The sequence below is a fragment of the Rhinoderma darwinii genome, chromosome 12, assembly GCF_050947455.1.
Source record: "Rhinoderma darwinii isolate aRhiDar2 chromosome 12, aRhiDar2.hap1, whole genome shotgun sequence".
NCBI classification, from domain to species: domain Eukaryota; kingdom Metazoa; phylum Chordata; class Amphibia; order Anura; family Rhinodermatidae; genus Rhinoderma; species Rhinoderma darwinii.
In genome coordinates this window covers 69618538-69640680 of record NC_134698.1, presented here as the reverse complement: position 1 = coordinate 69640680, position 22143 = coordinate 69618538, and the positions used below count along the sequence as shown (strand labels likewise).

Genomic DNA, 22143 nt, shown 5'->3' with positions numbered 1-22143 from the left:
TTTCTGTGTTTACAAAGCTGCTGTGGTGACGCGCGGTCGATGGCACATGACCGCTGCAGCCAATCAATGCCCTCAACAGCGATTTGCTGTGGAACTACTGTCCTCAGCAGCACACCAATGAGGAGTTATTGGCAGCAGCGGTCACGTGCCATCGGCAGCGCGTCACCAGTGCAGCCTTGTACACTTGTAACACAGACCGAGACAGGAGGATGGGGGCTGCGGCGGGTGAACGGAGGCGAGGGAGGAGGTGAGTATAGTTTTTTTATTTTCTTTGCCCACATTTAGAGACTTAGGTTAAATTGAATCATTGAATATAACACAAAGCACTCATGCAACTGAGATGCAATAATTTAGATGATCTTATCATGCTTAGCTTACTGCACTGTTACCTATCAAGCAGGACTGAATCTCAAGATATCTACAGAGGGGGCTGTATGGCGTTATCTACAGGGGGGACTGTATGGCGCTATCTACAGAGGGGTCTGTATGGCGCTATCTACAGGGGGGTCTGTATGGCGCTATCTACAGGGGGGACTGTATGGCGCTATCTACAGGGGGGACTGTATGGCGCTATCTACAGGGGGGACTGTATGGCGCTATCTACAGGGGGGACTGTATGGCGCTATCTACAGGGGGGACTGTATGGCGCTATCTACAGAGGGGGCTGTATGGCGTTATCTACAGGGGGGCTGTATGGCGTTATCTACAGGGGGCTGTATGGTGTTATCTACAGGGGGGACTTTATGGCGTTATCTACAGTGGGGTCTGTATGGCGTTATCTACAGGGGTTCTGTATGGCGTTCCCTACAGGGGGGGTCTGTAGGGAAAGTCATACAGCCCCCCCCTGTAGGGAACGCCATACAGACCCCCCTTTAGGGAACGCCATACAGACCCCCCTGTAGGGAACGCTATACAGCCCCCCCTGTAGGGAACGCTATACAGCCCCCCCTGTAGGGAACGCCTTACAGCCCCCCCCTGTAGGGAACGCTATACAGCCCCCCCCCTGTAGGGAACGCCATACACCCCCAATCACTCAAAAAAATGCGACCTACAGTGTGAAAAGACAAAAGACATGTATCCCCTATCCACAGGATAGGGGATACATGTGTGATCGCTGGCATTGATAGGGAGAGCGGGGGACCGAAAGTCCCCCGAAGTTCTCCATCACTCACCTCTGACTTCCGGTGTCTGCGCAGCTCAAGTGTGACCGGCGCTCCATTCATTTCTACGGAGCTGCCGACACAGACCCCGGAAGTCCGAGGTTTGTGATGGAGAACTTCAGGGGACTTTCGGTCCCCCGTTCTCCCTATCAATGCCAGCGATCACACACGTATCCCCTATCCTGTGGATAGGGGATACATGTCTTATGTTTAATGGCAGAGCGGGGAGATACTCCCTGCTCTGCCGTAGTGTTCCGTGGCATCGCGCTGTAGCAGCCATAGCGGCAGCTAGCGGAGATTCCGGCCAAGGTGGGGGCCCGTGCCGGCAGGTGACGCGGGCCCCCTCATGCCGCGGCCCCGTAGCAGCCGCTACGGCTGCTATAGCAGTAGTTACGCCCCTGTGTTAGGGGGAGTTCACACTGAGGTTTTTTTCGCGAAAAACGTCAGAAAGTGCCTCCCATTGAAATCCATGAAATTTTTCCTGCGAGCAGTAAAAACCGCATGCGGGAAAAAGAAGCGCAATGCCCTTTCTTCGGGCGTTTCTGTCTCTGACTTCCCATTGACAACAATGGCAGGCAGAAAATGCGTTTTTTGCTGCGTTTCCCTGCCCACGGCCCGATGGCCGAAAAACGCCACAAAAAAACGCAATGAAAAACGCGGGAAGTGTTCTACCGGCAGGTCAAAATATGCCTCAAAATTCCGGAAGGAATTATGAGGCAGATTTTTCTACATAAAAACTTCTCCCTTCTGACATGAACTTTTTAACTTCATCTACCTGTCCTCTGCAGTCTGCACGTCCTCCACTCGTCCTGTGTCTGTCCTCCGCTCATCCTATGAGTTCTCCGGCAGTCCTGACTGTACTGTCCAGCCGCCCGAAGTCTTACGTCGCACCGCCCCCTGTCCTCTCCCCTGCCTGAGCGCTCCTCCTACCACCAGCATCGCCGTCCTGTCCTATTCATCTGTGCCAGATTGGCAGTGCAGTGTAGCGGCTATCACCGGGCCCGGGCACCCGCCCCCTCCCTCCCGATTGGTAGTGCAGTGTGGCGGCTATCACCGGGCCCCCGCCCCCTCCCTCCCCTCATGCCTAGTGTTGTGATGCTACTAGGCATGAGGGGGCCCGTGCCGCCAGGCCTGGTACATAAAATGTAATGTGCCTGTCAGGGCGACACGGGCCCCCCCATGCCGCGGGCCCCGTAGCAGCTGCTACGGCTGCTACTGTGGTAGTTACGCCACTGAACGGGCCCCCTTCCCACGCGGGGCCCTTGTGCAGCTGCACCGGCTGCACATGCGGTATGTCCGCCCCTGCATTGTTCGGGCCATGCTGGGAGCTGTAGTTTTACGCCGTACACACCTATATGGCAGGGGTTGCACTAAATTGAGCTGTATTTGTGCTGGTGTTGTATTTATGTACTGAGCTTGGTTCTGGTGTTGTGTATAGAACCATATTGCTTGTAAGATATACAAATGTGTTACATAAAAAGCAATGACACGTCGATTGGTAGAGAAAACAAACACGGCGAGGGGGAAGGAGATGTCGAGAAAGAGGTGGGGGGGGGGGGCGCCAAACTGAATCTTTGCCCCGGGTGCTGGAGAACCTAGCTACGCCCCTGGGGGGCGCTCCTGACTACACACCCAGACTGCTGTTATAGGGGGGACTACAGTTTATAAAGCAAGACTGCTGTAATAGGGGGTGCTCCAGACTACACAGTCAGACTGATGTTATAGGGAGCGCTCTAGACTACATAGCCATACTGCTGTTATTGGGGGAGCTCCAGACTACACATTTAAGGGGTTATCCAGGTAGTTTTTGTTTTTATAAAGCTATTTGAAAAAAACTAATTTCTGTGAACTTGCACTTTGACTGATTCCACAACCGATCAGAATTAAAATTTAAAGGAGTTGTCAATGATTCAAAGATTTTAAGGGAGTAGGATGAGCTGCAATAGCACATACAGCCCATAGACAGACATGGTGCTGTTTCTGGGGGGAAAAAACAAATCCTTTCTATAATTTTAAAAGGACAAGCCGTGGCGTGGTACGCTCTACCTGTAGTTACTTCCTTTAAATAGCAAAACCTACTAAGGGCTCGTCCACACGTAACGGAAATGCCGCTTTTATTCCGGCCGGCATTTGGCCTGGAAAAAATGCAGCAGAATACAGTAGCAGCATAGTGGATGAGATTTAACAAATCTCATCCACACGCTGCGTAAAATTTCCACCAGAAATTGACCTTCGGTGCGTATTTTTGGGACCGCGGCATGTCAATTCCTGCTACGGGAAATGTGCAGAATTGCTGCGTTTTCCAGAGGAGATGTCTCTATCTCCTAACATTGGGAAAAACGCAGCAATTTCCGCACCATTTTTTGCCGCAAAAACTACAGGAAATGGTGCGTTTTTGCCGCAGCGGAAAGCCTTTGACTTCCAACGTAATTGCTGCAGAAATTTTCTGCAGCAATTCTGTTGTGTGTGGACAAGCCCTAAGAGTATTTCATGGCAAAACCATTCATGGTCCTGCAGTATGGAGAATTAAAGTTATATTTCATAATCCGACACACGGGTTTTAAAGCCATCTGGGTTTTAAACAAAATCTGATTACAGTAGTGAAGCAAGGTGGCCATATGGCCGCAGAAGTCAGGTAACAGATACAGCTAAGCTTGATTTTCTTGTTGTAGAGGTTAGGAAGTGTGTTCTGCATTATGTGTAAAAAAAAAAATTGATGACAAAGATTTTAGCTCTGCTGTGCAGTGTATGGTATAGTCTACCCAGTTAGGCCCCATGCCGTTCCCGTAATCACAGCCCGCGATTGCAGGCATGGCCGCCCGCACGCATTTTTGGGCTGTGCTCCCATAAGAACGGACATGTTCCATAATTTGCTTACAATTTTTACGGCACGGCCACCCATCCGTAGCGATACGGAATGGTGTCCGCGGCCAATAGATCTGAATGGGTACGTAATTGCGGACTGTATTACGGTCCACAATTACGGAGAGTTTTTACGGTCGTGTGCATGGGGCCTTAGAGGGTTAGGGTTATACTGCTGGTTTAGTCTTAAAGGGACATCTGGACAACCCCTTATTAGAATGAAGACACCTCAGCGATCAACTGATCACAGGTCCAACTTCTTTAACCACCACTCATGTAGCGGCTGCTACAGAGGAAATGTAGTATTATATGGCATGGATTCTGATCGCCACGCATTTACGGCGATTCTCTAAAACACAGGATTCAGCTAATAGCCATAACATCTAAGGCCCCAATGGATCCATAAAAAAAAAAAGAGGGAGGCTGCAGATGATGTCACCAATATATTGCATAGCAATGCTTCCGTAAATAAGGACGGTTTACGGATGCACATCCGTAGCTGTCCGTATTTACAGAAGCTCCCATAAGCTTCTATGGGAAAGTCCGTACCGTAATTACAGATAAGAATAGGACGGGTTCTATCATTTTTTCATCACGGACACCCACCTGTAAAAGTACGGAAAGGTGTCCGTGGCCAATAGAAATGAATGGGTACGTAATTACGGATTAAATATACGGTCGTGTGCATCGGGCCTTAGGGCTTGTCCACACATAACGGCATTGCTGCAGAAAATTGCTAGCAGGAGTTCCGCTGCGGAAAAACCGCACCATTTCCTGCATTTTTTTACTGCAGAAAATGTTGCGGATTTTGCTGCATTTTTCTTCAATGCCGGGAGATGGTGAAATATCTACTGAAAAACGGAGCAATCCACTTTCCGCAACAGGAAATTAAATGCTGCAGTACGAAAAATACGCACCGCAGGTCAATTTCTGGTCGGAAATTTTACACAGCATGTAGATGGGATTTGTTAAATCTCACCCACTTTGCTGCTGCTGTATTCTGCTGCGTATTTTCCGTCTGCAATTTCTGACATTTCCACATTCGGGTGCGGTCTTTCAAACTGAATTTGCGCTGCGGAAAGCAGCGCAGTGAAAACCAAAAAAAAAGTTCATACTTACCCCCTCTCTCTTCTTTGCACGTAGTCCGGCCTCCCTGTATGACGTTGCAGGCCATGTGACACTGCAGCCTGTGATTGGATGCAGCAGTCACATGGGTGGAAACGTCATCCCAGGAGGGAGAACTGCAAGAAGGAGAGAATTCTGGGTAAGTATGTTTTTTTTTTTTTTTACGGAGTTGCGATTTTGCGCAAAAGTTGCAGCACTTGACTTTCTGTTGCGGGTTTTGCATCCCTATTGAATTCAATGAGGAAAACCCACAACGGAAAATCAACAAAAACGTAGCATAAATTGACATGCTGTGGAATTAAATTCCGCACCGCAGGTCAATTTATTAACGTTTACACTGTGGGGATTTTCCGCAGCGTGGGCAGGAGATTTCCGCACAGGATTCCAGGATTCCGTTGCGTAAATTCCGCAGCATTTATGCAACATGGGAACCCGGGCTTAGGCTCTATTCACACGACAGGGTCTGGGTGTTGGCCGATAAAAACTGCCATTTTGGTCAGTTTTTCTCGGCCATTTTGCATCCGTTCAGTTTCTATTCTGGTCCATGTTTCCGTTTTTAACTGCCGATTGAGACCCGTTTTGCATCCGTTTTCCACTGTCCGTTTTAAAAACGGATGAATTTCATTTGTCAATTTTTTTGGTTCCAACCAACTAAAAATACCCACAGGAAGATCACATGATCGACCAGTCACCATTTTCTTTTGCTCTCAGAGTATAGAACGCTTTGTCTGATCCCTCAGCTTCATTGCATTGGTTTCTGGCTTTTTCTCTGCTATTTTTTACTTGCTACCATGTCCTCACAACCATTGAACAGTGTACTGCAGCTTTGCCTGATTTCTCAGCAATTCGGACAGCAATCGCAGATGTTGAATCCCTCTGTAGATAGTGCCCCCTGTAGATAGTGCCAAAGTGCCCCTGTAGGTAGTTCCACACAGCCCCCTTGTGGGTAGTACCACACAGCCCCCTTGTAGGTAGTGCCACACAGCACCCTTGTAGGTAGTGCCACACACCACCCCCTTGTAGGTAGTGCCACACACCACCCCCTTGTAGGTAGTGCCACACACCACCCCCTTGTAGGTAGTGCCGCACACCACCCCCTTGTAGGTAGTGCCGCACACCACCCCCTTGTAGGTAGTGCCGCACACCACCCCCTTGTAGGTAGTGCCGCACACCACCCCCTTGTAGGTAGTGCCGCACACCACCCCCTTGTAGGTAGTGCCGCACACCACCCCCTTGTAGGTAGTGCCGCACACCACCCCCTTGTAGGTAGTGCCGCACACCACCCCCTTGTAGGTAGTGCCGCACACCACCCCCTTGTAGGTAGTTCCGCACACCACCCCCTTGTAGGTAGTTCCGCACACCACCCCCTTGTAGGTAGTTCCGCACACCACCCCCTTGTAGGTAGTGCCACACACCACCCCCTTGTAGGTAGTGCCACACACCACCCCCTTGTAGGTAGTGCCACACACCACCCCCTTGTAGGTAGTGCCACACACCACCCCCTTGTAGGTAGTGCCACACACCACCCCCTTGTACATAATGCTACACCCCCCTCCCTGTATATAGTGCCATTGGGGCTCCCTCTAGGAGTGGAATCCCCATCCAGAGCGTTGCCAACGCCCTGGCCGGGGGTTCCTCTTCTGGAGGAGCCTCTGACATCACTGTCCATATATGGATACTGACACCAGTGGCTCCTCTAGGAGCAGAGTCCTCGGCCAGAGCGTCGGCAACGCTCTGACTGGGGATTCTGCTCCGGAGGGAGCCCCTTTTTCATGTCACTGTCCATATATGGACAGTGACGCAAGGGGCTTCTCCAGAAGCGGAATCCCTGGCCAGAGCATCGGCAACGCTCTGGCCGGGGATTCCGCTTCAAGAGCAGCCCCTGATGTCACTGTCCATGTATGGATAATGACGACGGGGGCTTCTACTAGAGCCGAATCCCCGGCCAGAGCGTCAGCAACGTTCTGGCCGGAGATTCAGCTTCAGGAGTAGCCCTTGATGTCACTGTCCAACATGCATAGTGACGTCAGGTGCTTCTCATGGAGCGGAATCCCCGGCCAGATTGTCGGCAACGCTCTGGGGGGATTCCCCTCCTAGACAGGGGCTCTGCTCGACAGGGGAGCTGGCAAAAAATCTCCTTCGCACTGTGAGGTGGAGGAGGAGAGAGCAAGCGGCAGAAATCACGACTGTCACTTGGATCACATGGGAGCCATGTGGCTGTGAGAACAGCCCAAAATAAGACTTGTTCCATTGTTTGGCGGCCCAATAAAACTGGCTGTCATAAAATCGGTCGTGTGAATAGCCCCATTTGGGGTGAATTGTTTTTACTACAGCCGTGTGACGGCCATTAAAAAAACCGCCGTCACGCGGCTGGGAAATGCTGCAGTGTGAATAGGGTCTAAATCTGCAGGTAAAACCACTTTGTTTTTCTTAAGATTCTGCTGCAGATTTTATATCCTGTGTGTGGGAACATACCCTTAGGTTGGGTTCCCACATAGCGTAAACTCCGCAGAATTTCCTCAACCGAATTGTGCGGAAATTCCGCAGCATTTGCAGTAGCAGCAAAGTGGATGAGATTTAGTAAATCTCATGTCCGCGCTGTGGAAACAAAATGCAGCATAAACATTTTTGTTGATTTTCTGTTGTGGATTTTCCTCATTAAATTCAATGTGCAGGCAAAAGTCCCAACAGAAAGCTAAGCGTTGTGACTTTTGCGGCGTAATCGCAGCGATTATGCCGCAAAAAACACAACTCTGGAAAAATATGCTGGTAGTACAAAGTATTACAGAACACTGATCATGTCGGCACTGCCAGTGTGCCCGGGTGATAAAGAGCGGGACAACGGCTGTAATATACTGCTGCAGTCCCACTGGTCTTCGCCATTTAACCTCATGAAAAAGTTATGACCCCCATAATGGGCAGAGACAAAACAAAAAAGTTGTCCGAGTCTTTATGGGATTAAACATAGTCGAGGTTACCGCCATGTGCTGTCAAATAAAGTCTATTGCTCCCTTTTATCAGCCATTCAGGCTGTCGAGAGGCTGAATGCAGGGTTATTGAGGGGGATTACTGACAGGAAGTCCAGAAAACCCCCCCGCCCCCATAATCTATGCTTTATCCCACATATCTCCAGTTCTGAGAACCTCCACAACATTTACATACACAAGTCAATGATATTACGAGCTCTTTTATATATAATATACACTGACGACTTTAGGTTTAGTGTCCCTTTAAGGCTCATGTATGCTATGCAGAGGAATGATATACAAGTACACGCAGCTCAGTCTGAGCACAGGCCAGAAAACGAAAGTGTTGTGGAGAGGCCACCCTCTCCCACCCTGACTGGGGGATTCGCCAGATATAGGAGGAGGTATGTGGAGCATGCCCAGCGAGAGATGGTTGAGAGCCCAGCACAGCAGAGAGGAGAAGGTGAGAACTATTGTGTTTGTATCTGTGATACTGGATGCAGGGGCAGTGCCTGGGATATTCTCTTCATAGATGGGAATGCAGGAAGTGGGAACAGCCGTCATGTGTCTGCAGATCTACTGTACATGTCATAGTTTCCACATTGCCCTGCTGGCATAGTGAGTGATGGAAATAATGATGTCTAAGGAGATCTCCTGATCAGAGTGACAACCCCGGGGGCATCATAATCAGACCTGGGCGCCAATCCCATAGTAATCCCCCCTCAGTTTGACGTAATGAAGACAACTTGGGGGCCACTATTAAGGCATACGAATGTCATAGTGGGGGGGGGGTCGCCAGCTTGGGAGCCCCCACTTTAACCAGAATATAGTGCTGCTCTGGCAGGACTCACGTCATCTGAATGGCCACCATGTAATACTACATTGCAGGGGTTGTTGTATCGGAAATATCTGGCTGGCTGCGGCTTTCCCTAACAAAATCACCCTTTTTGGGGGGTGTCGGGAGTTGGCAGCTGATCGTCGCGGTAGCTTCAACCTAAAAAGTGTTGTCTCTGATGAAACAACCCGTATAATCATAGTATAGTAAATGCCTTTTAACCCGAGATCAATAAAACATGTAGGTGCCGGATTATCAAATATTCCGGATTATCAGATTACCAGAAAAACATATATAAAACACAATTGTAAGGGGTAGGGAACCTTCAGGGAGGTTCTGTACTGTTCAGAACAGTGTTTGTTCATACAAAATCTGCTAGAATGGGGGAGATTTATTAATACGCACCGTACGAGCGATGCGCCGCCAGTCTCTTCCCCGGTGCAGCGAGCGCCAGATTCATCAACATCGACAGGGTAGAAAAGTGTCCGAAAATTTGGATAAACGAGTTTCGCTCGTGACCGCAGGGGCTCCATAAATTACGTAAATACATTGAGAAATCTGCCCGCTCATTGGTTCTCTCTGCGCAGTCTTGTGCGTCTGGTTTTTCTGGATTATCAGGAATTTCACTCTATAATGAACAGTTCTATAACTTTCTAATATAATGTGTATTTCAATTTCTCACTGTTTTCAAGACCTCTGTTTGCTGTCAATGAATGGAAACATTCTTCCTTACACCCAGAGGTCAAACACCTGCACTGCAGGTGCCATCAGTACAGCATGGGCACCATCTGTGGATAGAGTCCTCACGCAGAGGTTAATTGCCATTCCTGTCAGCACGAGCCACACTAATCCACCATATCTAAAGCATCTCCCATATCATTTGGACAGGGGCATGATGAGACGACGAGCAGGGTTAAGTATTCGTAAGGAAGTCATCTGAGAAACTGTGACATCATTAACCCTTCCTTTGGACATCAATAGACCAATCCACATAGTGCATTTCTATGCAGCGACTCTGCAGCGCTGTCACTCACAATCTGCTGAATTAAATGAACATTTCACTCACTTTTGCTTTCAGAGATACCGCCATATAGTGCATATAAAGCTGCCATGGACATACAACTTCAAGCCTTATACGTCTGCTCTCCTGGATCCAATTCTGGCTTTGGTTAAAAAAACGCATTAAAAATCTGCAGCAAATCTGCACTGTGGGTACCCAGCCTAAGTGCTGTATTCCGCAGCGGATATTCCACCCGAAAAACTGTACCACAATTTGGTGAGGTTTTTCTTCCTAAAATAACAATTCCGGAGAATCTTTTTTTTATTTTTTTTAGAACTCTGTGTAGTGCCGTTCCTCTATTATTCCTCCTGGAAATGTATGAATAAACTAACAACTGGGTATTATCATTCCATTTGTTAATGGACTATGTCCCTACACAGTCTGACGCTGTCCAATCAGTCTAGGCACGCACCCTGTTGACAAGGGTAACGGTAACGCACTATTTTCAAAGTAATCATACATTTCCAGGAGGAATAATAGAGGAATGACAAGTTCTAAAAAAATAAAATAAAAAAATAATGGGCCCCAGTCCTCTTTAAACTTGTCTTGTCACAGCGGTTTAATGCAGGGCATCCCTACCATAGTACAGCGCTGGCAGATAAAGGACATTTATCAGTTCTGAAATGTGGAATCAAATCTTAGATTCGTCAGATACCGATGTAAACTGAGCAAAGAAGTCAATAACCTACGTACAGAATAATTATCATTTACACACTTCCTTCTGAGCTATAGAAGTCTTCTCAAGCCACGGCACCGCATACATATTTTATTTCATCCTCTTGTGACTCACAGTCTCATTCCTTTTATCTGTCAACTTTATGGAAATAATAGAATTATGTAAATGTTGTAATGTGCCGTATGCACTGCTCACATTACACAGCTGTGCGTAAAGGGAATGACTCCTATAATAACATTATATTTGGGAATTGCTCATAGTGCATTTCCCTAATTTAATAGTTAAAGGGCTTTTCCAGTTAGAAAAAAAGTGATGACATATCCTTAGGATCGGCCATCAATATCTGATCATTGAGGGTCCGACTCTCGGCCCCCCTGCCGAACAGCTGTTTTGAAGAAACATTTAAAGGGGTTTTCTCATCTTGGACAATTAAGGCATATCCACAGGATATGCCATAAATGTCTGATAGATGCGGGACCCACTTCTGGGACCCGTACCTATATCTAGACCGGGGCCCCTGAAACCCCGTTCTAGCTTACTCTGCTGTCGCTGCCTCCCGGCCACTTGATGGTTAGGTGGTCGGTGGTCGGGAGTTACGGAAACAGCGTACTCCGGCTGTTTCCGTAACTCCCGACCACCTAACCAGGAAATGGCCGAGAGGCAGGGGAGCCGAGTAAGCTAGAACGGGGTTTAGGGGACCCCGTGCTAGAGATCGGTACGGGTCTCCGAGGTGGGACCCGCATCTGTGGATATGCCATAATTGTCCAAGATGGGAAAACTTCTTTAACCATGGTCAATATAAGCCGAATGCCAGCCTATGACTAAGGGCATGTAGATTAGATTTCGTTCACATTTGCGTCGGGGCTCCTGTCCTTAGGATAGACCATCAATATCTGATCAGCGGGGGTCCGACTCTCAGCAACTCCACCAATCAGCTGTTTCATAGGAACTGCGGTGCTGCTTCCCCTTTATTCCTGGCACTGAAGTAGGCGCAATTAACGACTGAACCCTTGCACAACGTTGACAAACTGAAACCATTTGCAACGTATCCGACACCATTGAAATCAATGGTGATGCACACGGAAACCTATGGTTTCCGTTTGTTTCAGCTTGGTTTCCGTTCATGGGATCCCCTGACAGAAAGGTCCGACGAAACCCATGAACGGAAACCAAGCTGAAACAAACGGAAACCATAGGTTTCCGTGTGCATCACCATTGATTTCAATGGTGTCGGATACGTTGCAAATGGTTTCAGTTTGTCAACGTTGTGCAAGGGTTCAGTCGTTAATTGCGCCTACTTCAGTGCCAGGAATAAAGGGGAAGCAGCACCGCAGTTCCTATGAAACAGCTGATTGGTGGAGTTGCTGAGAGTCGGACCCCCGCTGATCAGATATTGATGGTCTATCCTAAGGACAGGCCATCAATTTCTTCTAACTGGAAAACCCCTTTAAAGGGGGATTTCTGTAGATCCTGTATATTTCACAGTGGCATCTTCTCCATTAATGGCCGGGATCCATTGGCACCAGCGCCCAACACCCACAAATCTAACCCTAGGTGGCGTTGTATTGACAAGTCATAAAAGTCTTATTTGACTCCAATTGGACTTTTACTTTAGGAACAAAACTGCATGAACTTTCATCATAACAATACTCACTGGGGAAAATGTATCAAAATTAGTGAGATGTATCAAAGTGGAGCAGTTGCTCATAGCAACCGACCAAATAGCGTTTTTCATTTTCAATTAAAGCCTTTAAAAATGAGAGCTGGAATCTAATTGGTTGCTATTGGCCCATGAGCTACCAATCAGATTCTATTGTGCTGATTGGTATGGGTCCTGGGAATCAGACCCCACAATAATACAATGATGTTCTATCCTAAGGATAGGCGATACATTAAAAATCCCCCAAAAAACACATTTCCAGCTTAAATTTAAAAAATGATTGAGTAACGTTTTTTGCGTTGTCCTTTTCTGTGAAGTTGACAAAAATTCTATCATTATCGCCGCAGCTTTCTTGTATAATAAATCTGCATCTTAGTCCTCATATCATTGCAGGATGAGGCAGAATTGCTTTTCAGGAACCTGGGAAAGCTGGGTGAAACCCCTTGTGGGATCTGAAATGGTTGTAACCCAGCTTTTCTAAAACTATTAGTCTGTGATCTAGAAGTCACGTTGCCATTCTGAAAACCTGCTGCATGCCGTGAGTTGTATGGGAAAGAAAAACATGGCTGCATTCTTCCAGAACAGTGCCACTCTTATTTATGGGCTGAGTCTGGTATTGCAGCTCAGCACCATTCACATGAATGAAGCTGAGTTGCAATACCAGACATGCCCATAGACAAAAGAGGCGCTGTTCTGGAAGAAAGCAGCCATGTTTTTAATATCTTTAAAAACCACAGAATGTGGATAGGATTTGTTCCTTCCTAATCACCTCAATGATAACTTTTACTGCAGTTGGACCTGACCTCGGTATGTGAACTAACCCTAATTGTATATAGGACTTGTCAGTTGTAATATTGTGTTTATAGGACAATATACAGAGAATTGGTGCAGTAGTTTTCTGTAGTTATACGTGAAAATATCATGTCAGTCTGTTTGTAGCTATTTATAAATGGCCGCTTATGTCCCGGGACTGATAGGGAAGTCATTATATTACTCATCCTGCGTATAAAATGTCTTATTTTTTTATGAGATGGATACATGACCTCGGTGTATGATGGAACATTCTGTGATAAATGAAGCGTCTCATCATCATACAGAACAATTATCTTACCTGGATCGTTTCGGAGACTTGTATGATAATATTTGTCAGGTATGAATTGGCGCTCCTCTTCCTTCTATTTGTTGGAGAGGTTTCAGGTCTTCATGGAGCTTTTATCTTCTCCCTCGGTTTGTGTGATGTTCTTGTTTCCAACACCCCGAAGTTGGGTGACAATTTAAAACACACATAGAGCGCAAATTAAGTCATGATTGGCCGAGAGGGACAACCCGGTCACAGCCCCTATGTGCTAGAAGAGTCGTGGTCATGTGATGCTGTACCTCTCATCAGTTCAAGAGGCACCTTCATGTGAAAAGAGAAGGGTTATTCCTAGGGCAGGGAATGCTATACAAGCAAAAGCCCCCCCACCCCCAATCCAGCGCATTCCCTGCCGCTCCAGCCCCCCGCTGAGGTCAGTGATTGGCTGCAGCGGCATGTGAGCACTGCAGGTGATTCCAAGACCAGGGTGGCAGGACGGAGCCGCTGTAGGGGGCATTTCATGGAGGAGTACCAGATAGTTTATTCTTTTATATGATACCCTGCCCTAAGGCTGGATCCACACGGCCGTGTTCGGTTTGTGAGATATGGACCGTATGTTGGCCGGATTTCCCGGACTGGACACAGTTTACTCCCAGCACAATAGTCACCCATGACACTGAGTCACTGCCTCCCCGCAGGACTATATTAGTATAATATATTGCCACAATATTAGGCTTATATAATAAAACCAGCGACAAATTACAGTACCATACACTGCGTACCTAATTCTACCATATAGTGCTCACATAATACTGCCATATAGCGGCAACATAATAGAGCTATATAGCACTGACCTCATATTGCTAAACAGTGCCTGAATAATACGACACCCTTCACCATAAAGTAAGTTCTTCCCAAGCCAGCAGTGAGGACATTTAAAAAAGGCTACAAGTGGGAGGAGTGGGTTTGTGGAGGCGCCAGGGCAATTGCCCGCTTTGCCCATACAGCAGTTTTTATCATAAGCAGAAACAAAAAACTGATAACCTCCAAACACAAGTGCAAAAATCGCCTTACTATGGAAAAGCAGTTCTCAAGCCCTTGGTGCAGGTACTGTCAGCAATTACAGATAATTTAGGAGGCCCGGCCCTTCTGTGGTTTCAGTATAGGAATTTTTCTTCAGCTTAGTCAACATGTTAAACCGTTTCTGACGCATTGATAAAGGCCACAGGAAAACTCTGCGATGACTAGAAAAAAAAAAGTGATGACTAAAGCCGGCCAAACATTACTAAATTGGCCTTTTCAGGCATCCAAAATCTCCATTGTATGGGCAGGTTTATTATCCATATTATTTAGGAATATTTGGGTATATTTATTATATAATCTGAATATCTAAACCCACTTTAATAGCTTCTTGTTCAGATTGGAACCATGTACCGTGAGGGTATGTGCACACACACTAATTACGTCCGTAATTGACGGACGTATTTCGGCCGCAAGTCCCGGACCGAACACACTGCAGGGAGCCGGGCTCCTAGCATCATAGTTATGTACGATGCTAGGAGTCCCTGCCTCGCTGCAGGACAACTGTCCCGTACTGTAATCATAGTGTTCATATAATACCAACATACAGTGCTCATATAACACCACCATACAGTGCACAAATAATACCAACATACAGTGCTCATATAAAACCACCATACGGTGCACATATAATACCAACATACGGTGCTCAGATTATACCAACATACAGTGCTCAAATAATACCACCATACAGTGTTCAGATAATACCACCATACAGTGCTCAAATAATACCAACATACGGTGCTCAAATAATGCCAACATACAGTGGTCAGATTATACCAACATACAGTGCTCAGATAATGCCAACATAAAGTAACCACATTACCGCTCCGTACATAAAGTAATCTAATACAGTGCATACAATCAATATTAAGATCCTTGGTGGTCACAAGCCTCGAGGCAGCTGAAGTGGTCACACACCTTAGGTAGTGGCGTAGCTATAGGGGTTGCAACAGTCCCAATTGCAACCGGGCCCCAAAGCCAGAGGGGTCCATGGCCCCCTGCACCACGTCTATCCACAATTACTGTAGTAACTGGAGCCTATGTAGCAAAACTACACAGGGCCCTGTTACTACAGTAACAGTATACTTACCCACCTGACTCCTGACTCAGGTCTGGGCATACAACGGAGATGATGAGGACCCGATTCAGGAGCGAGGAGGGTAAGTATAAGAATACTGTCTCCTGGGCCCTGTATCTAATCCTATAATGTGTGATACTTTCCGCTGGGCCCCGTAACTAATCCAATAATGTATGCTACTCTCTGCTGAGCCACTGTATCTAAGCCTATCCAGTGGCAGAACTATAGGGGTTGTAGTCTTTTTGATATGCGGTCTCATATATAATAAATAAAAAAAATATATATATATATTGCAGGGGGGGGCTATTGCCCCTGATGTCTTAAGACCTTAGTAACGCCTCTGGCTGCTACTACTGCATTGATGTGTGACTTAATCAACCCAGCAATGCGGCTGAAAGCTTGGGACCCTCGGCCATGAAGAGAAGATGAGGGGGGGGGGCCCAAGACGAACTTTTGCAATGGGGCCCATGAGCCTTTAGATACGCCCCTGCCCTTAGGCCAGCCCTAAATATCTGTAAGCAGCAGAAAAATGCAGAAATATGCTGGTATAGCTTTATAATATATTTGAAATATAATCTATTATTACTACTAGTGGTTTGGGGTGTAACATATACTGGTTTTTATATAACCCTATAGAATTCTTTTTTTTTTCCATTGTCATTTTATTTCCCACTTTCAGATCCCCCACAAGTTTAAAGGAGCCATGAATAAAAAAACATGCCTAGCACTCATAGGATTTAGGTACCGGGTGACAGCTTCATGCAACAGCCCAGCAGATGGCGTTTGCAGTCTCCATTACAGAGGAAAAAATGTCACCTATCCTGGATTTCCAAGCTAGAGGGGGAGGGAGGATTGGCTGGTGATGTCATGAACCTGTCGTGCAAGTGCAGGCGGAGAAGGGTGTCTTTAGCAGGAGGAAAGAGGGTGTGTAGCTTGTGTGTATCCATTACCTGCCTCCATACACCTCCAGATCTGCAGCTCAGAAAAAGAAGCGGAAGCATTTGCTCCTTGATTTCCAAGACTCCTCATAAGGATTCCAGGCTGCGCCAGACATAGAACCTAAGACAGGTAGGTGCGAAGCTTATGTATGGCATTACCTTGGGCACAGGAAACAGCTGATCATCCATATTCTGGCCTGCAGCTGCAATCTCATACCTGGCTACAATGTTGCAATCTAGATCCCAGTCACATTATGGCAATAGATGGATACATTGTATTGCAGTATTCTGTATTTTTTTTGGTTTCTTTTCTATCCCCGCTATGATCTTCCAAGTGTTGGGTGACATATTTATTCCGCCAACTAGGGAGCTGTGGAAATATTAACCCTTGCAAGACTGGGAATGCTGTTGTATTGGTAATCGGCCTCCCCTCCCCCCTTTCCTACAGTTCTTCAGCAGCAGGAAAAAAAAGAAGGGATTAATGATTACATTCTGACAAGGAGAGATCCTGGCGGGGAGTGGTTTGTAATTTAAAGGGATAAAAAAAAAAAAATGCAGCTGTATTACAGCTGGAGGGTTGTACAGGGTGACAATACTTGGGCATGTTTGCTAGCCGGTCTTCTTTTTTTTTTTTTTGCTACATTGTGTCTGTCGCACTGAATAATAGATAACGCTGGGTTTGGTCACTGCAGGGCCCTGAGCTTTTTTAATTCTCGCTGGGGGAGATGAGCAGCTTTGATTTGTCTGTTTGGCAGCTGCCTCTTACCAAGCTCAGTCTTGCTTTTCCCACCCGCACGAGGGGAATAACGCTGGTGGTTACTGGTGCCAGCTCCTGCACTTGTTTCCGTCACACTTGCTCTGTTGTCACTTTGCTATTTTCTTTATAGTAGGTCCACCCTTGGCGTATTCCCTATGATAAACCTTATTGACAAAACATTTTATAAAAATATTATTTTTTATTTATTTACGTATTAGGCCCTGTTCACACTTTTTTTTACAGGCAGAAAATTCTGCCTCAAAATGCCATCTGGAATTTTGAGGCAGATTTTGACCTACACATTTTCTGCGGCGTTTTTCGCTCACGGGCATTGAGCGCCACAGGCAAAAACGCAACGAAAAACGCTTTCTCTACCTCTCGTTGATGTCAATGGGAGGTCAGAGACGTAAACGCCCGAAGATAGGGCATGTCGCTTCTTTTTCCGGTTTTGCCGCTCGCGGGAAAAATCGCCTCCGCCTCCCATTGACCTCAACAGAAGGCGTTTTTTTGGCGCGTTGTCCGACGCGGTTTCCGTGTCAAGAATCGTGTCAAAGAAAACTCCATGTGAACAGGGCCTTATACAGATTTATGCAAATGTTAAAACATTCTTATGATCTTTTAAAGGGGGATTCCACTTTGTCAGAGGTTGGAGGTTCATAAGTTGGGACCTTACTGATGCCACAGCATTCTGTCAACCATCCAAATTTCTTTGGCGTTGCTTGGAGGTTTCCAGCAGACTAAGGCCAGATTCACACAAACGTTTTATACGTCCGTGTGCTGTCAGTGAAAACACCGGACGGCACACGGATCTATGCAACTCCATGGGGCTATTCAGACGTGCGGTAATCTGGTGCGTTTTTTGCGTATCACACACCCATTGAAGTTGATGGGTGCGTGAAAATCACGGACAGCAGCCGGATGTGTTGCGGCCATAACATGTATGGTAAAATGCGCCTAAGTTACGTCTGTCTGAAAGCGACCTTAGACCGAGACGCAGCTGCCATTTCTATTGTGCTCCATCTTGAAAACTATGGAGGAGATTTATAAAAACTAGTGCAAAGGAAAAGTGGCGTAGTGTCCCATAGTAACCAATCAGATTCATCTTTCATTTTTCAGCGGCCCTTTGGACAATTAAACCAGCAGCCTGATTAGTTGCTTTGGGAATGACTCCACGTTTCCTTTGCACCAGTTTTCATACATCTCCCCCATTACTATAGAGTTTCAAGGAGTTTGGGCATTTTACATGGAGCTGTGGCCCTTTTATTTTGGATTTAAGAATTCTGTCACGACTTATGGACCACAAGTGATGTTTTCTTTTGACATCTAACAAATGCTGAATTTAAAGCGTGTCTTTGGATTAAAAAAAGGTCTCACAATTCACAGACCCATTAGTTTCTATGGGCCCATGCACACGACAGTGGTTTCCACAATCCGTGCATTGGCCGGGAGCCCGGACCGCAAAAAGATAGGACAAGTCATTATACGGTCCGGATTTGCGGTCCTGGCTAATTGAAATCCATGTATGCTTGGTCCATGAATTGCGGACGGCCCGTGGATGACACGCCGCGATCGTCCGTTCTGTTATCACGGGCCACGTGCATGAAGCCTTAGAGGCAGCCACTGATCTGTAATCTCCATGGGCCCCTCTAGCATATTATCATATATTGCAGACCTCCGTGACGGCCTTCCGAATTCCAGCACATGTTTTGTGTGTTGTGGTTGTGAGGAAGATTGAGTCTTTTAAGCTGGATTCACACGAGCGTGTGCATTTTGCGAAATGTGGCGTTTTGCGCGCGCAAAAGGCACTTAACAGCTCCGTGTGTCATCACCATATGATGCGTGGCTGCGTGCTTTTCGCGCAGCCGCCATCATTATGACACTCCGTTTCGATGTTTGTAAGCACGTGGTGCTTTTCTGTTTTCATTCATACTTTTTACTGCTGTTGCGCGAATCACGCTTGTCCCACGGAAGTACTTCCGTGTGCTGCACGTGTTTTTCACGCACCCATTGACTTCAATGGGTGCGTGATGCGCGAACAACGCAAAAATATCGGACATGTCGTGAGTTTTACGCAGCGGACACACGCTGCGTGAAGCACACGGACAGTCTGCACGGCCCCATAGACTAACGTAGGTCCGTGGGAGGCGCCTGAAAATCACGCACGTTGCACGGACGTATTACACATTCGTCTAAATAAGCCCTTAGCAGCAGTTTCCAAAATGGTCGCAGACTGCGGTCCGTTATAATTGGAATGAGAGATGATGTGTGGGATAAAGGTGGACGCCCGGTAATATAGGAGATCTGCATCTTGCTGTATGTGGTAGTTTCTAGTTGGGACTGTTTTTTTTCCTGGGTTGTGGAACTATATTTGGTGGACTGTCTTTCCAATGCTAGGCCCAGGCCTCCTGTGTTTCTGGTGCTTTTAGGCCTCCTGCACATGGGCCGAAAATGCTGCGGTTCTTTCTTGCGGATTTGTACACTTGAGATCCGCAGCGGATTACAGCACCCGCCACGTGGATGAGATCTGAACAAATCTTATCCACGTGCTGCCGAACATTTTCCACGTGGAAATCCGAGCGTGCTCATTCTGTCATGAGTGTTTACAGCTGATATTAACCTTTTCAATGTAGAAGGGGTGAAATCCATTAAAAAATGTACACGTAATACGTGCAGATTTTGCCTCAAATTCACTACGGAAAATTTGCAACAAATCACCTGCGTGTGTGGGTAGCCTAAGACGAACGTGGCGTTTTTGCGCAAAAGCCACTTACCTGCTCCGTGAGGCAGCATCATATGATCCGCGGCTGCGTGCTTTTCGCGCAGCCGCCATCATTATGAGACGCCATTTGGATGTTTGTAAACAGAAAAGCACGTGGTGCTTTTCTGTTTACATTCATCCTTTTGACAGCTGTTGTGCGAAACAGGCAGTTCGCACAGAAGTGCTTCCGTGCGACCTGCGTAGTTTTCACGCACCCATTGACTTCAATGGGTGCGTGATGCGCGAAATACGCAGAGATATTCAACATGTCGCGCTTTTTACGCAGCGGACAAACGCTGCGCAAAAAGCACGGACTGTCTGTACTGCCCCATAGACTTCTATTGGTCCATGCGAGCCGCGTGAAAACCACGCGGCCTGCACGGACGCAATTCACGTTCGTGTGAATCCGCCCTTAGGGTCAGTTCACACAGCATTTTTGGTGCTGATTTTGACTCGAAAGCCATCTTGGAATCGGCGTCAAATGTCCAAATCCCCCCCCCCACCTAATGATTTCAATGGGAGGCGGAGGAGTTTTTTTTTCCCGGGAAGCTTTTAGCCACTCGCGGTAAAATAAAAAAGCGGCATGCGGTTTATGCGGTTTCTAACTCTGATCTCCCATTGAAATCAATGGGAGGCAGAAAGAACCTGCGGCGCTCGTTTGGATCACTTTTTGCACAGCTTTTTGCCTGCGTTTTTTGCATTTGCTTCAACAGGTTAAAAAACGCGACAAAAAAGCGTAAAGCAACGCTGGTAATTCAAAATCTGCCCAAAATTCCTGAATGAATTTTTAAGGAAGATTTTTTTTCTGCCTGTGAAAGTACTCTGTGTGAACTAGGCCTTACAGTGCTAGTAGCATATCCATAGTTCCATGCACACAACCGTATTATGCCTCCATACAGCACCCCGGTAGTACGGAGCGATCATACAGAGCCCTAAGACTGTACCTTTGCATGCCTCCAATGTCATATGTGGCCTTCTCTGTCGGATCCCCCTAAAGGCAGGAGCAGTTGCGGTAGCAAATCTGCTCCACTCCTACCATATAAACAGCGGTGTAATATGCAGGCAATGCATGGGTTAAAGGAAATATTGTGGTGCAAGTTCACACCAACAATACTCGAGTCCTAGGACAGGAGGGCCCAGCAAATGGTTTCTTTCTTCTCAACCCGTAAACGGGGTTGAGAAGTCCCCCTTTGCACAGTTAGGGTATGTTCACACAATAGACTAAAAACGTCTGAAAATACGGAGCTGTTTTCAGGCGAAAACAGCTCCTGATTTTCCGACGTTTTTGTAGCAACTAGCGTTTTTCGCTGCGTTTTTTACGGACGTTTTTGGAGCTGTTTTTTCAATGGAGTCAATGAAAAACGCCTCCAAAAACGTCCCAAGAAATGACGTGCACTTCTTTCTTCTTTAGTTGAGAGTTCACAAAAATAATTAATCTTCATAAAAAGTTGAGTAACTGTCATTGCATGGTATTACTTATCTTGCATTGATCCTGAGTTAAAGCCTGAATTATACTCTAGAGCTGTATTCACAATTCTGCTGGTTGCCTTTAGAAACAGTCGACAAGCTAGTTGTCAGACACACCTCTCGCTGCTCATCTGAGCTTCTACAATGCCGTAGGATATTTTAGGTTTTTCAGATTACTGGTCTAAAGATAATTCCTAAAATCAATTCACTACAACATGCTCTCTACAGAATTGAGCTAGAAAGGAATGCTGGGAGATTTTTGCTCTGAAGCTACCCAGCATCCGTACAAACTAAGTTATGCAATATGTTTATGTAGTTACATACAGAAGTTGGAAATGATAAAAAGACACAGATCCATCAAGTTCAATCTATTTTATAGTAGCGATCCAGAGGACAACCAGAAAATCGTAGAAGGCTTTTGGGTAAAAAAAAAACCTCCTTGAATCCAATATGGCAACAAAAAGAAATCTCTTATCAAAGATCCATCTCAAGCAATACAAGGCTTCATTCACACAGCATAGCACAACATAAAGAATCCCCTTTTATGCTGTTGGTGAAATCTTCTTTCCTCTACATGTATTGGATGCCGCTTGGGTTTGCTCTGGAGTTTTTCTATAAAATGAACCTCCATGTTTTGGGTAAC

At 46.6% G+C, this 22143-nt stretch overlaps 1 protein-coding gene across 5 annotated transcripts in view; it reads left to right on the top strand.

Annotated features, from left to right (window-relative positions):
* The first annotated feature begins 8450 nt into the window (after positions 1–8450).
* The window catches only part of CEP170B (centrosomal protein 170B), a 73584-nt gene continuing 59891 nt past the window's right edge, over positions 8451–22143 (top strand). For 4 of the 5 annotated variants that reach the window (XM_075843821.1, XM_075843820.1, XM_075843819.1 and 1 more), the window contains exon 1: positions 16377–16648. The gene's annotated coding sequence lies outside the window, so the exon portion shown is untranslated. Of the gene's footprint in view, positions 8577–16376; positions 16649–22143 lie in introns of those variants that run through there. The other variant, XM_075843818.1, reaches the window with a different exon arrangement.